The sequence below is a fragment of the Danio rerio genome, chromosome 25 (genome assembly GCF_052040795.2).
Source record: "Danio rerio strain M-AB ecotype USA chromosome 25, GRCz13ab, whole genome shotgun sequence".
NCBI classification, from domain to species: Eukaryota; Metazoa; Chordata; class Actinopteri; order Cypriniformes; family Danionidae; genus Danio; species Danio rerio.
In genome coordinates, this window is record NC_141045.1 from 27,827,238 (window position 1) to 27,851,602 (window position 24,365).

Below are 24,365 nucleotides of genomic sequence, written 5' to 3' on the forward strand. Positions count from 1 at the left end.
TTTTCAGAGCCAGCAGAGGTCAAAATAAGCAGTAATACAAACTCAGTCATAGACATAGATTTTCACTTGCAACTTGCTTTAACATGTTTAACAGTGCATGAAATGTTGTCTAAAACAAAAAGAATGATGCATTTTAGTAGCTGGATCTGGTTTTATCACATTCTGCATTGAACGTTGAAAATGAGCTTTTCAGAACCAGCAGAGGTCAAAATAAGCAGTAATGCAAACTCAGTCATAGACATAGATTTTCCCTTGCAACTTGCTTTAACATGTTTAACAGTGCATGAAATGTTGTCTAAAACAAAAAGAATGATGCATTTTAGTAGCTGGATCTGGTTTTATCACATTCTGAATTGAACGTTGAAAATGACCTTTACTCAGCCAGCAGAGGTCAAAATAAGCAGTAATGCAAACTCAGTCATAGACATAGATTTTCACTTGCAACTTTCTTAAACATATTTAACAGTGCATGAAATGTTGTCTAAAACAAAAAGAAAATGCTTTTTAGTGGCTGGATCTGGTTTTATCACATTCTGAATTGAACGTTGAAAATGAGCTTTTCAGAGCCAGCAGAGGTCAAAATAAGCAGTAATGCAAACTCAGTCATAGACATAGATTTTCACTTGCAACTTGCTTTAACATGTTTAACAGTGCATGAAATGTTGTCTAAAACAAAAAGAATGATGCATTTTAGTAGCTGGATCTGGTTTTATCACATTCTGAATTGAACGTTGAAAATGAGCTTTACTCAGCCAGCAGAGGTCAAAATAAGCAGTAATGCATACTCAGTCATAGACATAGATTTTCACTTGCAACTTTCTTAAACATATTTAACAGTGCATGAAATGTTGTCTAAAACAAAAAGAAAATGCTTTTTAGTGGCTGGATCTGGTTTTATCACATTCTGAATTGAACGTTGAAAATGAGCTTTTCAGAGCCAGCAGAGGTCAAAATAAGCAGTAATGCAAACTCAGTCATAGACATAGATTTTCACTTGCAACTTGCTTTAACATGTTTAACAGTGCATGAAATGTTGTCTAAAACAAAAAGAATGATGCATTTTAGTAGCTGGATCTGGTTTTATCATATTCTGAATTGAACGTTGAAAATGAGCTTTGCTCAGCCAGCAGAGGTCAAAATAAGCAGTAATGCAAACTCAGTCAGAGACATAGATTTTCACTTGCAACTTTCTTAAACATATTTAACAGTGCATGAAATGTTGTCTAAAACAAAAAGAAAATGCTTTTTAGTGGCTGGATCTGGTTTTATCACATTCTGAATTGAATGTTGAAAATGAGCTTTTCAGAGCCAGCAGAGGTCAAAATAAGCAGTGATGCAAACTCAGTCATAGACATAGATTTTCACTTGCAACTTGCTTTAACATGTTTAACAGTGCATGAAATGTTGTCTAAAACAAAAAGAATGATGCATTTTAGTGGCTGGATCTGGTTTTATCACATTCTGAATTGAACGTTGAAAATGAGCTTTTCAGAGCTAGCAGAGGTCAAAATAAGCAGTAATGCAAACTCAGTCAGAGACATTAATTTTCACTTGCAACTTGCTTTAACATGTTTAACAGTGCATGAAATGTTGTCTAAAACAAAAAGAATGATGCATTTTAGTAGCTGGATCTGGTTTTATCACATTCTGCATTGGACGTTGAAAATGAGCTTTACTCAGCCAGCAGAGGTCAAAACAAGCAGTAATGCAAACTCAGTCAGAGACATAGATTTTCACTTGCAACTTTCTTAAACATATTTAACAGTGCATGAAATGTTGTTTAAAACAAAAAGAAAATGCTTTTTAGTGGCTGGATCTGGTTTTATCACATTCTGAATTGAACGTTGAAAATGAGCTTTTCAGTGCCAGCAGAGGTCAAAATAAGCAGTAATGCAAACTCAGTCATAGACATAGATTTTCACTTGCAACTTGCTTTAACATGTTTAACAGTGCATGAAATGTTGTCTAAAACAAAAAGAATGATGCATTTTAGTAGCTGGATCTGGTTTTTTCACATTCTGCATTGGACGTTGAAAATGAGCTTTACTCAGCCAGCAGAGGTCAAAACAAGCAGTAATGCAAACTCAGTCAGAGACATAGATTTTCACTTGCAACTTGCTTCAATATGTTTAACAGTGCATGAAATGTTGTCTAAAACAAAAAGAATGATGCATTTTAGTGGCTGGATCTGGTTTTATCACATTCTGCATTGGACGTTGAAAATGAGCTTTACTCAGCCAGCAGAGGTCAAAATAAGCAGTAATGCAAACTCAGTCATAGACATAGATTTTCACTTGCAACTTGCTTTAACATGTTTAACAGTGCATGAAATGTTGTCTAAAACAAAAAGAATGATGCATTTTAGTGGCTGGATCTGGTTTTATCACATTCTGAATTGAACGTTGAAAATGAGCTTTTCAGAGCTAGCAGAGGTCAAAATAAGCAGTAATGCAAACTCAGTCAGAGACATTAATTTTCACTTGCAACTTGCTTTAACATGTTTAACAGTGCATGAAATGTTGTCTAAAACAAAAAGAATGATGCATTTTAGTAGCTGGATCTGGTTTTATCACATTCTGCATTGGACGTTGAAAATGAGCTTTACTCAGCCAGCAGAGGTCAAAACAAGCAGTAATGCAAACTCAGTCAGAGACATAGATTTTCACTTGCAACTTTCTTAAACATATTTAACAGTGCATGAAATGTTGTCTAAAACAAAAAGAAAATGCTTTTTAGTGGCTGGATCTGGTTTTATCACATTCTGAATTGAACGTTGAAAATGAGCTTTTCAGTGCCAGCAGAGGTCAAAATAAGCAGTAATGCAAACTCAGTCATAGACATAGATTTTCACTTGCAACTTGCTTTAACATGTTTAACAGTGCATGAAATGTTGTCTAAAACAAAAAGAATGATGCAGTTTAGTAGCTGGATCTGGTTTTATCACATTCTGAATTGAACGTTGAAAATGAGCTTTACTCAACCAGCAGAAGTCAAAATAAGCAGTAATGCAAACTCAGTCATAGACATAGATTTTCACTTGCAACTTTCTTAAACATACTTAACAGTGCATGAAATGTTGTCTAAAACAAAAAGAAAATGCTTTTTAGTGGCTGGATCTGGTTTTATCACATTCTGAATTGAACGTTGAAAATGAGCTTTTCAGAGCCAGCAGAGGTCAAAATAAGCAGTAATGCAAACTCAGTCATAGACATAGATTTTCACTTGCAACTTGCTTTAACATGTTTAACAGTGCATGAAATGTTGTCTAAAACAAAAAGAATGATGCATTTTAGTAGCTGGATCTGGTTTCATCACATTCTGAATTGAACGTTGAAAATGAGCTTTACTCAGCCGGCAGAGGTCAAAATAAGCAGTGATGCAAACTCAGTCATAGACATAGATTTTCACTTGCAACTTTCTTAAACATATTTAACAGTGCATGAAATTTTGTCTAAAACAAAAAGAAAATGCTTTTTAGTGGCTGGATCTGGTTTTATCACATTCTGAATTGAACGTTGAAAATGAGCTTTTCAGAGCCAGCAGAGGTCAAAATAAGCAGTAATACAAACTCAGTCATAGACATAGATTTTCACTTGCAACTTGCTTTAACATGTTTAACAGTGCATGAAATGTTGTCTAAAACAAAAAGAATGATGCATTTTAGTAGCTGGATCTGGTTTTATCACATTCTGCATTGAACGTTGAAAATGAGCTTTTCAGAACCAGCAGAGGTCAAAATAAGCAGTAATGCAAACTCAGTCATAGACATAGATTTTCCCTTGCAACTTGCTTTAACATGTTTAACAGTGCATGAAATGTTGTCTAAAACAAAAAGAATGATGCATTTTAGTAGCTGGATCTGGTTTTATCACATTCTGAATTGAACGTTGAAAATGACCTTTACTCAGCCAGCAGAGGTCAAAATAAGCAGTAATGCAAACTCAGTCATAGACATAGATTTTCACTTGCAACTTTCTTAAACATATTTAACAGTGCATGAAATGTTGTCTAAAACAAAAAGAAAATGCTTTTTAGTGGCTGGATCTGGTTTTATCACATTCTGAATTGAACGTTGAAAATGAGCTTTTCAGAGCAAGCAGAGGTCAAAATAAGCAGTAATGCAAACTCAGTCATAGACATAGATTTTCACTTGCAACTTGCTTTAACATGTTTAACAGTGCATGAAATGTTGTCTAAAACAAAAAGAATGATGCATTTTAGTAGCTGGATCTGGTTTTATCATATTCTGAATTGAACGTTGAAAATGAGCTTTACTCAGCCAGCAGAGGTCAAAATAAGCAGTAATGCATACTCAGTCATAGACATAGATTTTCACTTGCAACTTTCTTAAACATATTTAACAGTGCATGAAATGTTGTCTAAAACAAAAAGAAAATGCTTTTTAGTGGCTGGATCTGGTTTTATCACATTCTGAATTGAACGTTGAAAATGAGCTTTTCAGAGCCAGCAGAGGTCAAAATAAGCAGTAATGCAAACTCAGTCATAGACATAGATTTTCACTTGCAACTTGCTTTAACATGTTTAACAGTGCATGAAATGTTGTCTAAAACAAAAAGAATGATGCATTTTAGTAGCTGGATCTGGTTTTATCATATTCTGAATTGAACGTTGAAAATGAAATTTTCAGAGCCAGCAGAGGTCAAAATAAGCAGTAATGCAAACTCAGTCATAGACATAGATTTTCACTTGCAACTTGCTTTAACATGTTTAACAGTGCATGAAATTTTGTCTAAAACAAAAAGAATGATGCATTTTAGTAGCTGGATCTGGTTTTATCACATTCTGAATTGAACGTTGAAAATGAGCTTTACTCAGCCAGCAGAGGTCAAAATAAGCAGTAATGCATACTCAGTCATAGACATAGATTTTCACTTGCAACTTTCTTAAACATATTTAACAGTGCATGAAATGTTGTCTAAAACAAAAAGAAAATGCTTTTTAGTGGCTGGATCTGGTTTTATCACATTCTGAATTGAACGTTGAAAATGAGCTTTTCAGAGCCAGCAGAGGTCAAAATAAGCAGTAATGCAAACTCAGTCATAGACATAGATTTTCACTTGCAACTTGCTTTAACATGTTTAACAGTGCATGAAATGTTGTCTAAAACAAAAAGAATGATGCATTTTAGTAGCTGGATCTGGTTTTATCATATTCTGAATTGAACGTTGAAAATGAGCTTTGCTCAGCCAGCAGAGGTCAAAATAAGCAGTAATGCAAACTCAGTCAGAGACATAGATTTTCACTTGCAACTTTCTTAAACATATTTAACAGTGCATGAAATGTTGTCTAAAACAAAAAGAAAATGCTTTTTAGTGGCTGGATCTGGTTTTATCACATTCTGAATTGAATGTTGAAAATGAGCTTTTCAGAGCCAGCAGAGGTCAAAATAAGCAGTAATGCAAACTCAGTCAAAGACATAGATTTTCACTTGCAACTTGCTTTAACATGTTTAACAGTGCATGAAATGTTGTCTAAAACAAAAAGAATGATGCATTTTAGTAGCTGGATCTGGTTTTATCACATTCTGCATTGGACGTTGAAAATGAGCTTTACTCAGCCAGCAGAGGTCAAAACAAGCAGTAATGCAAACTCAGTCAGAGACATAGATTTTCACTTGCAACTTGCTTTAACATGTTTAACAGTGCATGAAATGTTGTCTAAAACAAAAAGAATGATGCATTTTAGTAGCTGGATCTGGTTTTATCATATTCTGAATTGAACGTTGAAAATGAGCTTTGCTCAGCCAGCAGAGGTCAAAATAAGCAGTAATGCAAACTCAGTCATAGACATAGATTTTCCCTTGCAACTTGCTTTAACATGTTTAACAGTGCATGAAATGTTGTCTAAAACAAAAAGAAAATGCTTTTTAGTGGCTGGATCTGGTTTTATCACATTCTGAATTGAATGTTGAAAATGAGCTTTTCAGAGCCAGCAGAGGTCAAAATAAGCAGTAATGCAAACTCAGTTATAGACATAGATTTTCACTTGCAACTTGCTTTAACATGTTTAACAGTGCATGAATTGTTGTCTGAAACAAAAAGCATGATGCATTTTAGTAGCTGGATCTGGTTTTATCACATTCTGCATTGAACGTTGAAAATGAGCTTTTCAGAGCCAGCAGAGGTCAAAATAAGCAGTAATGCAAACTCAGTCAGAGACATAGATTTTCCCTTGCAACTTGCTTTAACATGTTTAACAGTGCATGAAATGTTGTCTAAAACAAAAAGAATGATGCATTTTAGTAGCTGGATCTGGTTTTATCACATTCTGCATTGGACGTTGAAACTGAGCTTTACTCAGCCAGCAGAGGTCAAAACAAGCAGTAATGCAATTTCAGTCAGAGACATAGATTTTCACTTGCAACTTTCTTAAACATGTTTAACAGTGCATGAAATGTTGCCAAAAACAAAAAGAAAATGCTTTTTAGTGGCTGGATCTGGTTTTATCACATTCTGAATTGAACGTTGAAAATGAGCTTTTCAGAGCCAGCAGAGGTCAAAATAAGCAGTAATGCAAACTCAGTCATAGACTTAGATTTTCACTTGCAACTTGCTTTAACATGTTTAACAGTGCATGAAATGTTGTCTAAAACAAAAAGAATGATGCATTTTAGTAGCTGGATCTGGTTTTATCACATTCTGCATTGGACGTTGAAACTGAGCTTTACTCAGCCAGCAGAGGTCAAAACAAGCAGTAATGCAATTTCAGTCAGAGACATAGATTTTCACTTGCAACTTTCCTAAACATATTTAACAGTGCATGAAATGTTGTCTAAAACAAAAAGAAAATGCTTTTTAGTGGCTGGATCTGGTTTTATCACATTCTGAATTGAACGTTGAAAATGAGCTTTTCAGAGCCAGCAGAGGTCAAAATAAGCAGTAATGCAAACTCAGTCATAGACATAGATTTTCACTTGCAACTTGCTTTAACATGTTTAACAGTGCATGAAATGTTGTCTAAAACAAAAAGAATGATGCATTTTAGTAGCTTGATCTGGTTTCATCACATTCTGAATTGAACGTTGAAAATGAGCTTTACTCAGCCAGCAGAGGTCAAAATAAGCAGTAATGCAAACTCAGTCATAGACATAGATTTTCACTTGCAACTTTCTTAAACATATTTAACAGTGCATGAAATTTTGTCTAAAACAAAAAGAAAATGCTTTTTAGTGGCTGGATCTGGTTTTATCACATTCTGAATTGAACGTTGAAAATGAGCTTTTCAGAGCCAGCAGAGGTCAAAATAAGCAGTAATACAAACTCAGTCATAGACATAGATTTTCACTTGCAACTTGCTTTAACATGTTTAACAGTGCATGAAATGTTGTCTAAAACAAAAAGAATGATGCATTTTAGTAGCTGGATCTGGTTTTATCACATTCTGCATTGAACGTTGAAAATGAGCTTTTCAGAGCCAGCAGAGGTCAAAATAAGCAGTAATGCAAACTCAGTCATAGACATAGATTTTCCCTTGCAACTTGCTTTAACATGTTTAACAGTGCATGAAATGTTGTCTAAAACAAAAAGAATGATGCATTTTAGTAGCTGGATCTGGTTTTATCACATTCTGAATTGAACGTTGAAAATGAGCTTTGCTCAGCCAGCAGAGGTCAAAATAAGCAGTAATGCAAACTCAGTCATAGACATAGATTTTCACTTGCAACTTTCTTAAACATATTTAACAGTGCATGAAATGTTGTCTAAAACAAAAAGAAAATGCTTTTTAGTGGCTGGATCTGGTTTTATCACATTCTAAATTGAATGTTGAAAATGAGCTTTTCAGAGCCAGCAGAGGTCAAAATAAGCAGTAATGCAAACTCAGTCATAGACATAGATTTTCACTTGCAACTTGCTTTAACATGTTTAACAGTGCATGAAATTTTGTTTAAAACAAAAAGAATGATGCATTTTAGTAGCTGGATCTGGTTTTATCACATTCTGCATTGAACGTTGAAAATGAGCTTTTCAGAGCCAGCAGAGGTCAAAATAAGCAGTAATGCAAACTCAGTCATAGACATAGATTTTCCCTTGCAACTTGCTTTAACATGTTTAACAGTGCATGAAATGTTGTCTAAAACAAAAAGAATGATGCATTTTAGTAGCTGGATCTGGTTTTATCACATTCTGCATTGGACGTTGAAACTGAGCTTTACTCAGCCAGCAGAGGTCAAAACAAGCAGTAATGCAATTTCAGTCAGAGACATAGATTTTCACTTGCAACTTTCTTAAACATATTTAACAGTGCATGAAATGTTGTCTAAAACAAAAAGAAAATGCTTTTTAGTGGCTGGATCTGGTTTTATCACATTCTGAATTGAACGTTGAAAATGAGCTTTTCAGAGCCAGCAGAGGTCAAAATAAGCAGTAATGCAAACTCAGTCATAGACATAGATTTTCACTTGCAACTTGCTTTAACATGTTTAACAGTGCATGAAATGTTGTCTAAAACAAAAAGAATGATGCATTTTAGTAGCTGGATCTGGTTTTATCATATTCTGAATTGAACGTTGAAAATGAGCTTTGCTCAGCCAGCAGAGGTCAAAATAAGCAGTAATGCAAACTCAGTCAGAGACATAGATTTTCACTTGCAACTTTCTTAAACATATTTAACAGTGCATGAAATGTTGTCTAAAACAAAAAGAAAATGCTTTTTAGTGGCTGGATCTGGTTTTATCACATTCTGAATTGAATGTTGAAAATGAGCTTTTCAGAGCCAGCAGAGGTCAAAATAAGCAGTAATGCAAACTCAGTCATAGACATAGATTTTCACTTGCAACTTGCTTTAACATGTTTAACAGTGCATGAAATGTTGTCTAAAACAAAAAGAATGATGCATTTTAGTAGCTGGATCTGGTTTTATCACATTCTGCATTGGACGTTGAAACTGAGCTTTACTCAGCCAGCAGAGGTCAAAACAAGCAGTAATGCAATTTCAGTCAGAGACATAGATTTTCACTTGCAACTTTCTTAAACATATTTAACAGTGCATGAAATGTTGTCTAAAACAAAAAGAAAATGCTTTTTAGTGGCTGGATCTGGTTTTATCACATTCTGAATTGAACGTTGAAAATGAGCTTTTCAGAGCCAGCAGAGGTCAAAATAAGCAGTAATGCAAACTCAGTCATAGACATAGATTTTCACTTGCAACTTGCTTTAACATGTTTAACAGTGCATGAAATGTTGTCTAAAACAAAAAGAATGATGCATTTTAGTAGCTGGATCTGGTTTTATCATATTCTGAATTGAACGTTGAAAATGAGCTTTGCTCAGCCAGCAGAGGTCAAAATAAGCAGTAATGCAAACTCAGTCAGAGACATAGATTTTCACTTGCAACTTTCTTAAACATATTTAACAGTGCATGAAATGTTGTCTAAAACAAAAAGAAAATGCTTTTTAGTGGCTGGATCTGGTTTTATCACATTCTGAATTGAATGTTGAAAATGAGCTTTTCAGAGCCAGCAGAGGTCAAAATAAGCAGTAATGCAAACTCAGTCATAGACATAGATTTTCACTTGCAACTTGCTTTAACATGTTTAACAGTGCATGAAATTTTGTTTAAAACAAAAAGAATGATGCATTTTAGTAGCTGGATCTGGTTTTATCACATTCTGCATTGAACGTTGAAAATGAGCTTTACTCAGCCAGCAGAGGTCAAAATAAGCAGTAATGCAAACTCAGTCATAGACATAGATTTTCACTTGCAACTTGCTTTAACATGTTTAACAGTGCATGAAATGTTGTCTAAAACAAAAAGAATAATGCATTGTAGTAGCTGGATCTGGTTTTATCACATTCTGCATTGGACGTTGAAAATGAGCTGTTCTCAGCCAGCAGAGGTCAAAATAAGCAGTAATGCAAACTCAGTCAGAGACATTGATTTTCACTTGCAACTTGCTTTAACATGTTTAACAGTGCATGAAATGTTGTCTAAAACAAAAAGAATGATGCATTTTAGTAGCTGGATCTGGTTTTTTCACATTCTGCATTGGACGTTGAAAATGAGCTTTACTCAGCCAGCAGAGGTCAAAACAAGCAGTAAAGCAAACTCAGTCAGAGACATAGATTTTCACTTGCAACTTGCTTCAATATGTTTAACAGTGCATGAAATGTTGTCTAAAACAAAAAGAATGATGCATTTTAGTGGCTGGATCTGGTTTTATCACATTCTGCATTGGACGTTGAAAATGAGCTTTACTCAGCCAGCAGAGGTCAAAATAAGCAGTAATGCAAACTCAGTCATAAACATAGATTTTCACTTGCAACTTGCTTTAACATGTTTAACAGTGCATGAAATGTTGTCTAAAACAAAAAGAATGATGCATTTTAGTGGCTGGATCTGGTTTTATCACATTCTGAATTGAACGTTGAAAATGAGCTTTTCAGAGCTAGCAGAGGTCAAAATAAGCAGTAATGCAAACTCAGTCAGAGACATTAATTTTCACTTGCAACTTGCTTTAACATGTTTAACAGTGCATGAAATGTTGTCTAAAACAAAAAGAATGATGCATTTTAGTAGCTGGATCTGGTTTTATCACATTCTGCATTGGACGTTGAAAATGAGCTTTACTCAGCCAGCAGAGGTCAAAACAAGCAGTAATGCAAACTCAGTCAGAGACATAGATTTTCACTTGCAACTTTCTTAAACATATTTAACAGTGCATGAAATGTTGTCTAAAACAAAAAGAAAATGCTTTTTAGTGGCTGGATCTGGTTTTATCACATTCTGAATTGAACGTTGAAAATGAGCTTTTCAGTGCCAGCAGAGGTCAAAATAAGCAGTAATGCAAACTCAGTCATAGACATAGATTTTCACTTGCAACTTGCTTTAACATGTTTAACAGTGCATGAAATGTTGTCTAAAACAAAAAGAATGATGCAGTTTAGTAGCTGGATCTGGTTTTATCACATTCTGAATTGAACGTTGAAAATGAGCTTTACTCAACCAGCAGAAGTCAAAATAAGCAGTAATGCAAACTCAGTCATAGACATAGATTTTCACTTGCAACTTTCTTAAACATATTTAACAGTGCATGAAATGTTGTCTAAAACAAAAAGAAAATGCTTTTTAGTGGCTGGATCTGGTTTTATCACATTCTGAAGTGAACGTTGAAAATGAGCTTTTCAGAGCCAGCAGAGGTCAAAATAAGCAGTAATGCAAACTCAGTCATAGACATAGATTTTCACTTGCAACTTGCTTTAACATGTTTAACAGTGCATGAAATGTTGTCTAAAACAAAAAGAATGATGCATTTTAGTAGCTGGATCTGGTTTCATCACATTCTGAATTGAACGTTGAAAATGAGCTTTACTCAGCCGGCAGAGGTCAAAATAAGCAGTAATGCAAACTCAGTCATAGACATAGATTTTCACTTGCAACTTTCTTAAACATATTTAACAGTGCATGAAATTTTGTCTAAAACAAAAAGAAAATGCTTTTTAGTGGCTTGATCTGGTTTTATCACATTCTGAATTGAACGTTGAAAATGAGCTTTTCAGAGCCAGCAGAGGTCAAAATAAGCAGTAATACAAACTCAGTCATAGACATAGATTTTCACTTGCAACTTGCTTTAACATGTTTAACAGTGCATGAAATGTTGTCTAAAACAAAAAGAATGATGCATTTTAGTAGCTGGATCTGGTTTTATCACATTCTGCATTGAACGTTGAAAATGAGCTTTTCAGAACCAGCAGAGGTCAAAATAAGCAGTAATGCAAACTCAGTCATAGACATAGATTTTCCCTTGCAACTTGCTTTAACATGTTTAACAGTGCATGAAATGTTGTCTAAAACAAAAAGAATGATGCATTTTAGTAGCTGGATCTGGTTTTATCACATTCTGAATTGAACGTTGAAAATGACCTTTACTCAGCCAGCAGAGGTCAAAATAAGCAGTAATGCAAACTCAGTCATAGACATAGATTTTCACTTGCAACTTTCTTAAACATATTTAACAGTGCATGAAATGTTGTCTAAAACAAAAAGAAAATGCTTTTTAGTGGCTGGATCTGGTTTTATCACATTCTGAATTGAACGTTGAAAATGAGCTTTTCAGAGCCAGCAGAGGTCAAAATAAGCAGTAATGCAAACTCAGTCATAGACATAGATTTTCACTTGCAACTTGCTTTAACATGTTTAACAGTGCATGAAATGTTGTCTAAAACAAAAAGAATGATGCATTTTAGTAGCTGGATCTGGTTTTATCACATTCTGAATTGAACGTTGAAAATGAGCTTTACTCAGCCAGCAGAGGTCAAAATAAGCAGTAATGCATACTCAGTCATAGACATAGATTTTCACTTGCAACTTTCTTAAACATATTTAACAGTGCATGAAATGTTGTCTAAAACAAAAAGAAAATGCTTTTTAGTGGCTGGATCTGGTTTTATCACATTCTGAATTGAACGTTGAAAATGAGCTTTTCAGAGCCAGCAGAGGTCAAAATAAGCAGTAATGCAAACTCAGTCATAGACATAGATTTTCACTTGCAACTTGCTTTAACATGTTTAACAGTGCATGAAATGTTGTCTAAAACAAAAAGAATGATGCATTTTAGTAGCTGGATCTGGTTTTACCATATTCTGAATTGAACGTTGAAAATGAGCTTTGCTCAGCCAGCAGAGGTCAAAATAAGCAGTAATGCAAACTCAGTCAGAGACATAGATTTTCACTTGCAACTTTCTTAAACATATTTAACAGTGCATGAAATGTTGTCTAAAACAAAAAGAAAATGCTTTTTAGTGGCTGGATCTGGTTTTATCACATTCTGAATTGAATGTTGAAAATGAGCTTTTCAGAGCCAGCAGAGGTCAAAATAAGCAGTAATGCAAACTCAGTCATAGACATAGATTTTCACTTGCAACTTGCTTTAACATGTTTAACAGTGCATGAAATTTTGTTTAAAACAAAAAGAATGATGCATTTTAGTAGCTGGATCTGGTTTTATCACATTCTGCATTGAACGTTGAAAATGAGCTTTTCAGAGCCAGCAGAGGTCAAAATAAGCAGTAATGCAAACTCAGTCATAGACATAGATTTTCCCTTGCAACTTGCTTTAACATGTTTAACAGTGCATGAAATGTTGTCTAAAACAAAAAGAATGATGCATTTTAGTAGCTGGATCTGGTTTTATCACATTCTGCATTGGACGTTGAAAATGAGCTTTACTCAGCCAGCAGAGGTCAAAACAAGCAGTAATGCAAACTCAGTCAGAGACATAGATTTTCACTTGCAACTTTCTTAAACATATTTAACAGTGCATGAAATGTTGTCTAAAACAAAAAGAAAATGCTTTTTAGTGGCTGGATCTGGTTTTATCACATTCTGAATTGAACGTTGAAAATGAGCTTTACTCAGCCAGCAGAGGTCAAAATAAGCAGTAATGCAAACTCAGTCATAGACATAGATTTTCACTTGCAACTTACTTTAACATGTTTAACAGTGCATGAAATGTTGTCTAAAACAAAAAGAATGATGCATTTTAGTAGCTGGATCTGGTTTTATCACATTCTGCATTGGACGTTGAAAATGAGCTGTTCTCAGCCAGCAGAGGTCAAAATAAGCAGTAATGCAAACTCAGTCAGAGACATTTATTTTCACTTGCAACTTGCTTTAACATGTTTAACAGTGCATGAAATGTTGTCTAAAACAAAAAGAATGATGCATTTTAGTAGCTGGATCTGGTTTTATCACATTCTTTATTGGACGTTGAAAATGAGCTTATCTCAGCCAGCAGAGAGGTCAAATCACAGTAATGCAAACTCAGTCATAGACATAGATTTTCACTTGCAACTTGCTTTAACATGTTTAACAGTGCATGAAATGTTGTCTAAAACAAAAAGAATGATGCTTTTTAGTAGCTGGATCTGGTTTTATCACATTCTGAATTGAACGTTGAAAATGAGCTTTACTCAGCCAGCAGAGGTCAAAATAAGCAGTAATGCATACTCAGTCATAGACATAGATTTTCACTTGCAACTTTCTTAAACATATTTAACAGTGCATGAAATGTTGTCTAAAACAAAAAGAAAATGCTTTTTAGTGGCTGGATCTGGTTTTATCACATTCTGAATTGAACGTTGAAAATGAGCTTTTCAGAGCCAGCAGAGGTCAAAATAAGCAGTAATGCAAACTCAGTCATAGACATAGATTTTCACTTGCAACTTGCTTTAACATGTTTAACAGTGCATGAAATGTTGTCTAAAACAAAAAGAATGATGCATTTTAGTAGCTGGATCTGGTTTTATCATATTCTGAATTGAACGTTGAAAATGAGCTTTGCTCAGCCAGCAGAGGTCAAAATAAGCAGTAATGCAAACTCAGTCATAGACATAGATTTTCCCTTGCAACTTGCTTTAACATGTTTAACAGTGCATGAAATGTTGTCTAAAACAAAAAGAAAATGCTTTTTAGTGGCTGGATCTGGTTTTATCACATTCTGAATTGAATGTTGAAAATGAGCTTTTCAGAGCCAGCAGAGGTCAAAATAAGCAATAATGCAAACTCAGTCAGAGACATAGATTTTCACTTGCAACTTGCTTTAACATGTTTAACAGTGCATGAAATTTTGTTTAAAACAAAAAGAATGATGCATTTTAGTAGCTGGATCTGGTTTTATCACATTCTGCATTGAACGTTGAAAATGAGCTTTTCAGAGCCAGCAGAGGTCAAAATAAGCAGTAATGCAAACTCAGTCATAGACATAGATTTTCCCTTGCAACTTGCTTTAACATGTTTAACAGTGCATGAAATGTTGTGTAAAACAAAAAGAATGATGCATTTTAGTAGCTGGATCTGGTTTTATCACATTCTGCATTGGACGGTGAAACTGAGCTTTACTCAGCCAGCAGAGGTCAAAACAAGCAGTAATGCAATTTCAGTCAGAGACATAGATTTTCACTTGCAACTTTCTTAAACATGTTTAACAGTGCATGAAATGTTGTCTAAAACAAAAAGAAAATGCTTTTTAGTGGCTGGATCTGGTTTTATCACATTCTGAATTGAACGTTGAAAATGAGCTTTTCAGAGCCAGCAGAGGTCAAAATAAGCAGTAATGCAAACTCAGTCATAGACATAGATTTTCACTTGCAACTTGCTTTAACATGTTTAACAGTGCATGAAATGTTGTCTAAAACAAAAAGAATGATGCATTTTAGTAGCTGGATCTGGTTTTATCACATTCTGCATTGGACGTTGAAACTGAGCTTTACTCAGCCAGCAGAGGTCAAAACAAGCAGTAATGCAATTTCAGTCAGAGACATAGATTTTCACTTGCAACTTTCCTAAACATATTTAACAGTGCATGAAATGTTGTCTAAAACAAAAAGAAAATGCTTTTTAGTGGCTGGATCTGGTTTTATCACATTCTGAATTGAACGTTGAAAATGAGCTTTTCAGAGCCAGCAGAGGTCAAAATAAGCAGTAATGCAAACTCAGTCATAGACATAGATTTTCATTTGCAACTTGCTTTAACATGTTTAACAGTGCATGAAATGTTGTCTAAAACAAAAAGAATGATGCATTTTATTAGCTGGATCTGGTTTCATCACATTCTGAATTGAACGTTGAAAATGAGCTTTACTCAGCCAGCAGAGGTCAAAATAAGCAGTAATGCAAACTCAGTCATAGACATAGATTTTCACTTGCAACTTTCTTAAACATATTTAACAGTGCATGAAATTTTGTCTAAAACAAAAAGAAAATGCTTTTTAGTGGCTGGATCTGGTTTTATCACATTCTGAATTGAACGTTGAAAATGAGCTTTTCAGAGCCAGCAGAGGTCAAAATAAGCAGTAATACAAACTCAGTCATAGACATAGATTTTCACTTGCAACTTGCTTTAACATGTTTAACAGTGCATGAAATGTTGTCTAAAACAAAAAGAATGATGCATTTTAGTAGCTGGATCTGGTTTTATCACATTCTGCATTGAACGTTGAAAATGAGCTTTTCAGAGCCAGCAGAGGTCAAAATAAGCAGTAATGCAAACTCAGTCATAGACATAGATTTTCACTTGCAACTTTCTTAAACATATTTAACAGTGCATGAAATGTTGTCTAAAACAAAAAGAAAATGCTTTTTAGTGGCTGGATCTGGTTTTATCACATTCTGAATTGAATGTTGAAAATGAGCTTTTCAGAGCCAGCAGAGGTCAAAATAAGCAGTAATGCAAACTCAGTCATAGACATAGATTTTCACTTGCAACTTGCTTTAACATGTTTAACAGTGCATGAAATTTTGTTTAAAACAAAAAGAATGATGCATTTTAGTAGCTGGATCTGGTTTTATCACATTCTGCATTGAACGTTGAAAATGAGCTTTTCAGAGCCAGCAGAGGTCAAAATAAGCAGTAATGCAAACTCAGTCATAGACATAGATTTTCCCTTGCAACTTGCTTTAACATGTTTAACAGTGCATGAAATGTTGTCTAAAACAAAAAGAATGATGCATTTTAGTAGCTGGATCTGGTTTTATCACATTCTGCATTGGACGTTGAAACAGAGCTTTACTCAGCCAGCAGAGGTCAAAACAAGCAGTAATGCAATTTCAGTCAGAGACATAGATTTTCACTTGCAACTTTCTTAAACATATTTAACAGTGCATGAAATGTTGTCTAAAACAAAAAGAAAATGCTTTTTAGTGGCTGGATCTGGTTTTATCACATTCTGAATTGAACGTTGAAAATGAGTTTTTCAGAGCCAGCAGAGGTCAAATAGGCAGTAATGCAAACTCAGTCATAGACATAGATTTTCACTTGCAACTTGCTTTAACATGTTTAACAGTGCATGAAATGTTGTCTAAAACAAAAAGAATAATGCGTTTTAGTAGCTGGATCTGGTTTTATCACATTCTGAATTGAACGTTGAAAATGAGCTTTACTCAGCCAGCAGAGGTCAAAATAAGCAGTAATGCAAACTCAGTCATAGACATAGATTTTCACTTGCAACTTGCTTTAACATGTTTAACAGTGCATGAAATGTTGTCTAAAACAAAAAGAATGATGCATTTTAGTAGCTGGATCTGGTTTTATCACATTCTGAATTGAACGTTGAAAATGAGCTTTACTCAGCCAGCAGAGGTCAAAATAAGCAGTAATGCATACTCAATCATAGACATAGATTTTCACTTGCAACTTTCTTAAACATATTTAACAGTGCATGAAATGTTGTCTAAAACAAAAAGAAAATGCTTTTTAGTGGCTGGATCTGGTTTTATCACATTCTGAATTGAACGTTGAAAATGAGCTTTTCAGAGCCAGCAGAGGTCAAAATAAGCAGTAATGCAAACTCAGTCAGAGACATAGATTTTCACTTGCAACTTGCTTTAACATGTTTAACAGTGCATGAAATGTTGTCTAAAACAAAAAGAATGATGCATTTTAGTAGCTGGATCTGGTTTTATCACATTCTGCATTGGACGTTGAAAATGAGCTGTTCTCAGCCAGCAGAGGTCAAAATAAGCAGTAATGCAAACTCAGTCAGAGACATTTATTTTCACTTGCAACTTGCTTTAACATGTTTAACAGTGCATGAAATGTTGTCTAAAACAAAAAGAATGATGCATTTTAGTAGCTGGATCTGGTTTTATCACATTCTGCATTGGACGTTGAAAATGAGCTTATCTCAGCCAGCAGAGAGGTCAAATCACAGTAATGCAAACTCAGTCATAGACATAGATTTTCACTTGCAACTTGCTTTAACATGTTTAACAGTGCATGAAATGTTGTCTAAAACAAAAAGAATGATGCTTTTTAGTAGCTGGATCTGGTTTTATCACATTCTGCATTGGACGTTGAAACTGAGCTTTACTCAGCCAGCAGAGGTCAAAACAAGCAGTAATGCAATTTCAGTCAGAGACATAGATTTTCACTTGCAACTTTCCTAAACATATTTAACAGTGCATGAAATTTTGTCTAAAACAAAAAGAAAATGCTTTTTAGTGGCTGGATCTGGTTTTATCACATTCTGAATTGAACGTTGAAAATGAGCTTTTCAGAGCCAGCAGAGGTCAAAATAAGCAGTAATACAAACTCAGTCATAGACATAGATTTTCACTTGCAACTTGCTTTAACATGTTTAACAGTGCATGAAATGTTGTCTAAAACAAAAAGAATGATGCATTTTAGTAGCTGGATCTGGTTTTATCACATTCTGCATTGAACGTTGAAAATGAGCTTTTCAGAGCCAGCAGAGGTCAAAATAAGCAGTAATGCAAACTCAGTCATAGACATAGATTTTCACTTGCAACTTTCTTAAACATATTTAACAGTGCATGAAATGTTGTCTAAAACAAAAAGAAAATGCTTTTTAGTGGCTGGATCTGGTTTTATCACATTCTGAATTGAATGTTGAAAATGAGCTTTTCAGAGCCAGCAGAGGTCAAAATAAGCAGTAATGCAAACTCAGTCATAGACATAGATTTTCACTTGCAACTTGCTTTAACATATTTAACAGTGCATGAAATGTTGTCTAAAACAAAAAGAAAATGCTTTTTAGTGGCTGGATCTGGTTTTATCACATTCTGAATTGAATGTTGAAAATGAGCTTTTCAGAGCCAGCAGAGGTCAAAATAAGCAGTAATGCAAACTCAGTCATAGACATAGATTTTCACTTGCAACTTGCTTTAACATGTTTAACAGTGCATGAAATGTTGTCTAAAACAAAAAGAATGATGCATTTTAGTAGCTGGATCTGGTTTTATCACATTCTGCATTGAACGTTGAAAATGAGCTTTTCAGAGCCAGCAGAGGTCAAAATAAGCAGTAATGCAAACTCAGTCATAGACATAGATTTTCACTTGCAACTTGCTTTAACATGTTTAACAGTGCATGAAATGTTGTCTAAAACAAAAAGAATGATGCATTTTAGTAGCTGGATCTGGTTTTATCACATTCTGAATTGAACGTTGAAAATGAGCTTTACTCAGCCAGCAGAGGTCAAAATAAGCAGTAATGCATACTCAATCATAGACATAGATTTTCACTTGCAACTTTCTTAAACATATTTAACAGTGCATGAAATGTTGTCTAAAACAAAAAGAAAATGCTTTTTAGTGGCTGGATCTGGTTTTATCACATTCTGAATTGAACGTTGAAAATGAGCTTTTCAGAGCCAGCAGAGGTCAAAATAAGCAGTAATGCAAACTCAGTCAGAGACATAGATTTTCACTTGCAACTTGCTTTAACATGTTTAACAGTGCATGAAATGTTGTCTAAAACAAAAAGAATGATGCATTTTAGTAGCTGGATCTGGTTTTATCACATTCTGCATTGGACGTTGAAAATGAGCTTTACTCAGCCAGCAGAGGTCAAAATAAGCAGTAATGCAAACTCAGTCAGAGACATTTATTTTCACTTGCAACTTGCTTTAACATGTTTAACAGTGCATGAAATGTTGTCTAAAACAAAAAGAATGATGCATTTTAGTAGCTGGATCTGGTTTTATCACATTCTGCATTGGACGTTGAAAATGAGCTTATCTCAGCCAGCAGAGAGGTCAAATCACAGTAATGCAAACTCAGTCATAGACATAGATTTTCACTTGCAACTTGCTTTAACATGTTTAACAGTGCATGAAATGTTGTCTAAAACAAAAAGAATGATGCTTTTTAGTAGCTGGATCTGGTTTTATCACATTCTGCATTGGACGTTGAAACTGAGCTTTACTCAGCCAGCAGAGGTCAAAACAAGCAGTAATGCAATTTCAGTCAGAGACATAGATTTTCACTTGCAACTTTCCTAAACATATTTAACAGTGCATGAAATGTTGTCTAAAACAAAAAGAAAATGCTTTTTAGTGGCTGGATCTGGTTTTATCACATTCTGAATTGAACGTTGAAAATGAGCTTTTCAGAGCCAGCAGAGGTCAAAATAAGCAGTAATGCAAACTCAGTCATAGACATAGATTTTCACTTGCAACTTGCTTTAACATGTTTAACAGTGCATGAAATGTTGTCTAAAACAAAAAGAATGATGCATTTTAGTAGCTGGATCTGGTTTCATCACATTCTGAATTGAACGTTGAAAATGAGCTTTACTCAGCCAGCAGAGGTCAAAATAAGCAGTAATGCAAACTCAGTCATAGACATAGATTTTCACTTGCAACTTTCTTAAACATATTTAACAGTGCATGAAATTTTGTCTAAAACAAAAAGAAAATGCTTTTTAGTGGCTGGATCTGGTTTTATCACATTCTGAATTGAACGTTGAAAATGAGCTTTTCAGAGCCAGCAGAGGTCAAAATAAGCAGTAATACAAACTCAGTCATAGACATAGATTTTCACTTGCAACTTGCTTTAACATGTTTAACAGTGCATGAAATGTTGTCTAAAACAAAAAGAATGATGCATTTTAGTAGCTGGATCTGGTTTTATCACATTCTGCATTGAACGTTGAAAATGAGCTTTTCAGAGCCAGCAGAGGTCAAAATAAGCAGTAATGCAAACTCAGTCATAGACATAGATTTTCACTTGCAACTTTCTTAAACATATTTAACAGTGCATGAAATGTTGTCTAAAACAAAAAGAAAATGCTTTTTAGTGGCTGGATCTGGTTTTATCACATTCTGAATTGAATGTTGAAAATGAGCTTTTCAGAGCCAGCAGAGGTCAAAATAAGCAGTAATGCAAACTCAGTCATAGACATAGATTTTCACTTGCAACTTGCTTTAACATGTTTAACAGTGCATGAAATTTTGTTTAAAACAAAAAGAATGATGCATTTTAGTAGCTGGATCTGGTTTTATCACATTCTGCATTGAACGTTGAAAATGAGCTTTTCAGAGCCAGCAGAGGTCAAAATAAGCAGTAATGCAAACTCAGTCATAGACATAGATTTTCCCTTGCAACTTGCTTTAACATGTTTAACAGTGCATGAAATGTTGTCTAAAACAAAAAGAATGATGCATTTTAGTAGCTGGATCTGGTTTTATCACATTCTGCATTGGACGTTGAAACAGAGCTTTACTCAGCCAGCAGAGGTCAAAACAAGCAGTAATGCAATTTCAGTCAGAGACATAGATTTTCACTTGCAACTTTCTTAAACATATTTAACAGTGCATGAAATGTTGTCTAAAACAAAAAGAAAATGCTTTTTAGTGGCTGGATCTGGTTTTATCACATTCTGAATTGAACGTTGAAAATGAGTTTTTCAGAGCCAGCAGAGGTCAAATAGGCAGTAATGCAAACTCAGTCATAGACATAGATTTTCACTTGCAACTTGCTTTAACATGTTTAACAGTGCATGAAATGTTGTCTAAAACAAAAAGAATAATGCGTTTTAGTAGCTGGATCTGGTTTTATCACATTCTGAATTGAACGTTGAAAATGAGCTTTACTCAGCCAGCAGAGGTCAAAATAAGCAGTAATGCAAACTCAGTCATAGACATAGATTTTCACTTGCAACTTGCTTTAACATGTTTAACAGTGCATGAAATGTTGTCTAAAACAAAAAGAATGATGCATTTTAGTAGCTGGATCTGGTTTTATCACATTCTGAATTGAACGTTGAAAATGAGCTTTACTCAGCCAGCAGAGGTCAAAATAAGCAGTAATGCATACTCAATCATAGACATAGATTTTCACTTGCAACTTTCTTAAACATATTTAACAGTGCATGAAATGTTGTCTAAAACAAAAAGAAAATGCTTTTTAGTGGCTGGATCTGGTTTTATCACATTCTGAATTGAACGTTGAAAATGAGCTTTTCAGAGCCAGCAGAGGTCAAAATAAGCAGTAATGCAAACTCAGTCAGAGACATAGATTTTCACTTGCAACTTGCTTTAACATGTTTAACAGTGCATGAAATGTTGTCTAAAACAAAAAGAATGATGCATTTTAGTAGCTGGATCTGGTTTTATCACATTCTGCATTGGACGTTGAAAATGAGCTGTTCTCAGCCAGCAGAGGTCAAAATAAGCAGTAATGCAAACTCAGTCAGAGACATTTATTTTCACTTGCAACTTGCTTTAACATGTTTAACAGTGCATGAAATGTTGTCTAAAACAAAAAGAATGATGCATTTTAGTAGCTGGATCTGGTTTTATCACATTCTGCATTGGACGTTGAAAATGAGCTTATCTCAGCCAGCAGAGAGGTCAAATCACAGTAATGCAAACTCAGTCATAGACATAGATTTTCACTTGCAACTTGCTTTAACATGTTTAACAGTGCATGAAATTTTGTTTAAAACAAAAAGAATGATGCATTTTAGTAGCTGGATCTGGTTTTATCACATTCTGCATTGAACGTTGAAAATGAGCTTTTCAGAGCCAGCAGAGGTCAAAATAAGCAGTAATGCAAACTCAGTCATAGACATAGATTTTCCCTTGCAACTTGCTTTAACATGTTTAACAGTGCATGAAATGTTGTCTAAAACAAAAAGAATGATGCATTTTAGTAGCTGGATCTGGTTTTATCACATTCTGCATTGGACGTTGAAACAGAGCTTTACTCAGCCAGCAGAGGTCAAAACAAGCAGTAATGCAATTTCAGTCAGAGACATAGATTTTCACTTGCAACTTTCTTAAACATATTTAACAGTGCATGAAATGTTGTCTAAAACAAAAAGAAAATGCTTTTTAGTGGCTGGATCTGGTTTTATCACATTCTGAATTGAACGTTGAAAATGAGTTTTTCAGAGCCAGCAGAGGTCAAATAGGCAGTAATGCAAACTCAGTCATAGACATAGATTTTCACTTGCAACTTGCTTTAACATGTTTAACAGTGCATGAAATGTTGTCTAAAACAAAAAGAATAATGCGTTTTAGTAGCTGGATCTGGTTTTATCACATTCTGAATTGAACGTTGAAAATGAGCTTTACTCAGCCAGCAGAGGTCAAAATAAGCAGTAATGCAAACTCAGTCATAGACATAGATTTTCACTTGCAACTTGCTTTAACATGTTTAACAGTGCATGAAATGTTGTCTAAAACAAAAAGAATGATGCATTTTAGTAGCTGGATCTGGTTTTATCACATTCTGAATTGAACGTTGAAAATGAGCTTTACTCAGCCAGCAGAGGTCAAAATAAGCAGTAATGCATACTCAATCATAGACATAGATTTTCACTTGCAACTTTCTTAAACATATTTAACAGTGCATGAAATGTTGTCTAAAACAAAAAGAAAATGCTTTTTAGTGGCTGGATCTGGTTTTATCACATTCTGAATTGAACGTTGAAAATGAGCTTTTCAGAGCCAGCAGAGGTCAAAATAAGCAGTAATGCAAACTCAGTCAGAGACATAGATTTTCACTTGCAACTTGCTTTAACATGTTTAACAGTGCATGAAATGTTGTCTAAAACAAAAAGAATGATGCATTTTAGTAGCTGGATCTGGTTTTATCACATTCTGCATTGGACGTTGAAAATGAGCTGTTCTCAGCCAGCAGAGGTCAAAATAAGCAGTAATGCAAACTCAGTCAGAGACATTTATTTTCACTTGCAACTTGCTTTAACATGTTTAACAGTGCATGAAATGTTGTCTAAAACAAAAAGAATGATGCATTTTAGTAGCTGGATCTGGTTTTATCACATTCTGCATTGGACGTTGAAAATGAGCTTATCTCAGCCAGCAGAGAGGTCAAATCACAGTAATGCAAACTCAGTCATAGACATAGATTTTCACTTGCAACTTGCTTTAACATGTTTAACAGTGCATGAAATGTTGTCTAAAACAAAAAGAATGATGCATTTTAGTAGCTGGATCTGGTTTTATCACATTCTGCATTGGACGTTGAAACAGAGCTTTACTCAGCCAGCAGAGGTCAAAACAAGCAGTAATGCAATTTCAGTCAGAGACATAGATTTTCACTTGCAACTTTCTTAAACATATTTAACAGTGCATGAAATGTTGTCTAAAACAAAAAGAAAATGCTTTTTAGTGGCTGGATCTGGTTTTATCACATTCTGAATTGAACGTTGAAAATGAGTTTTTCAGAGCCAGCAGAGGTCAAATAGGCAGTAATGCAAACTCAGTCATAGACATAGATTTTCACTTGCAACTTGCTTTAACATGTTTAACAGTGCATGAAATGTTGTCTAAAACAAAAAGAATAATGCGTTTTAGTAGCTGGATCTGGTTTTATCACATTCTGAATTGAACGTTGAAAATGAGCTTTACTCAGCCAGCAGAGGTCAAAATAAGCAGTAATGCAAACTCAGTCATAGACATAGATTTTCACTTGCAACTTGCTTTAACATGTTTAACAGTGCATGAAATGTTGTCTAAAACAAAAAGAATGATGCATTTTAGTAGCTGGATCTGGTTTTATCACATTCTGAATTGAACGTTGAAAATGAGCTTTACTCAGCCAGCAGAGGTCAAAATAAGCAGTAATGCATACTCAATCAT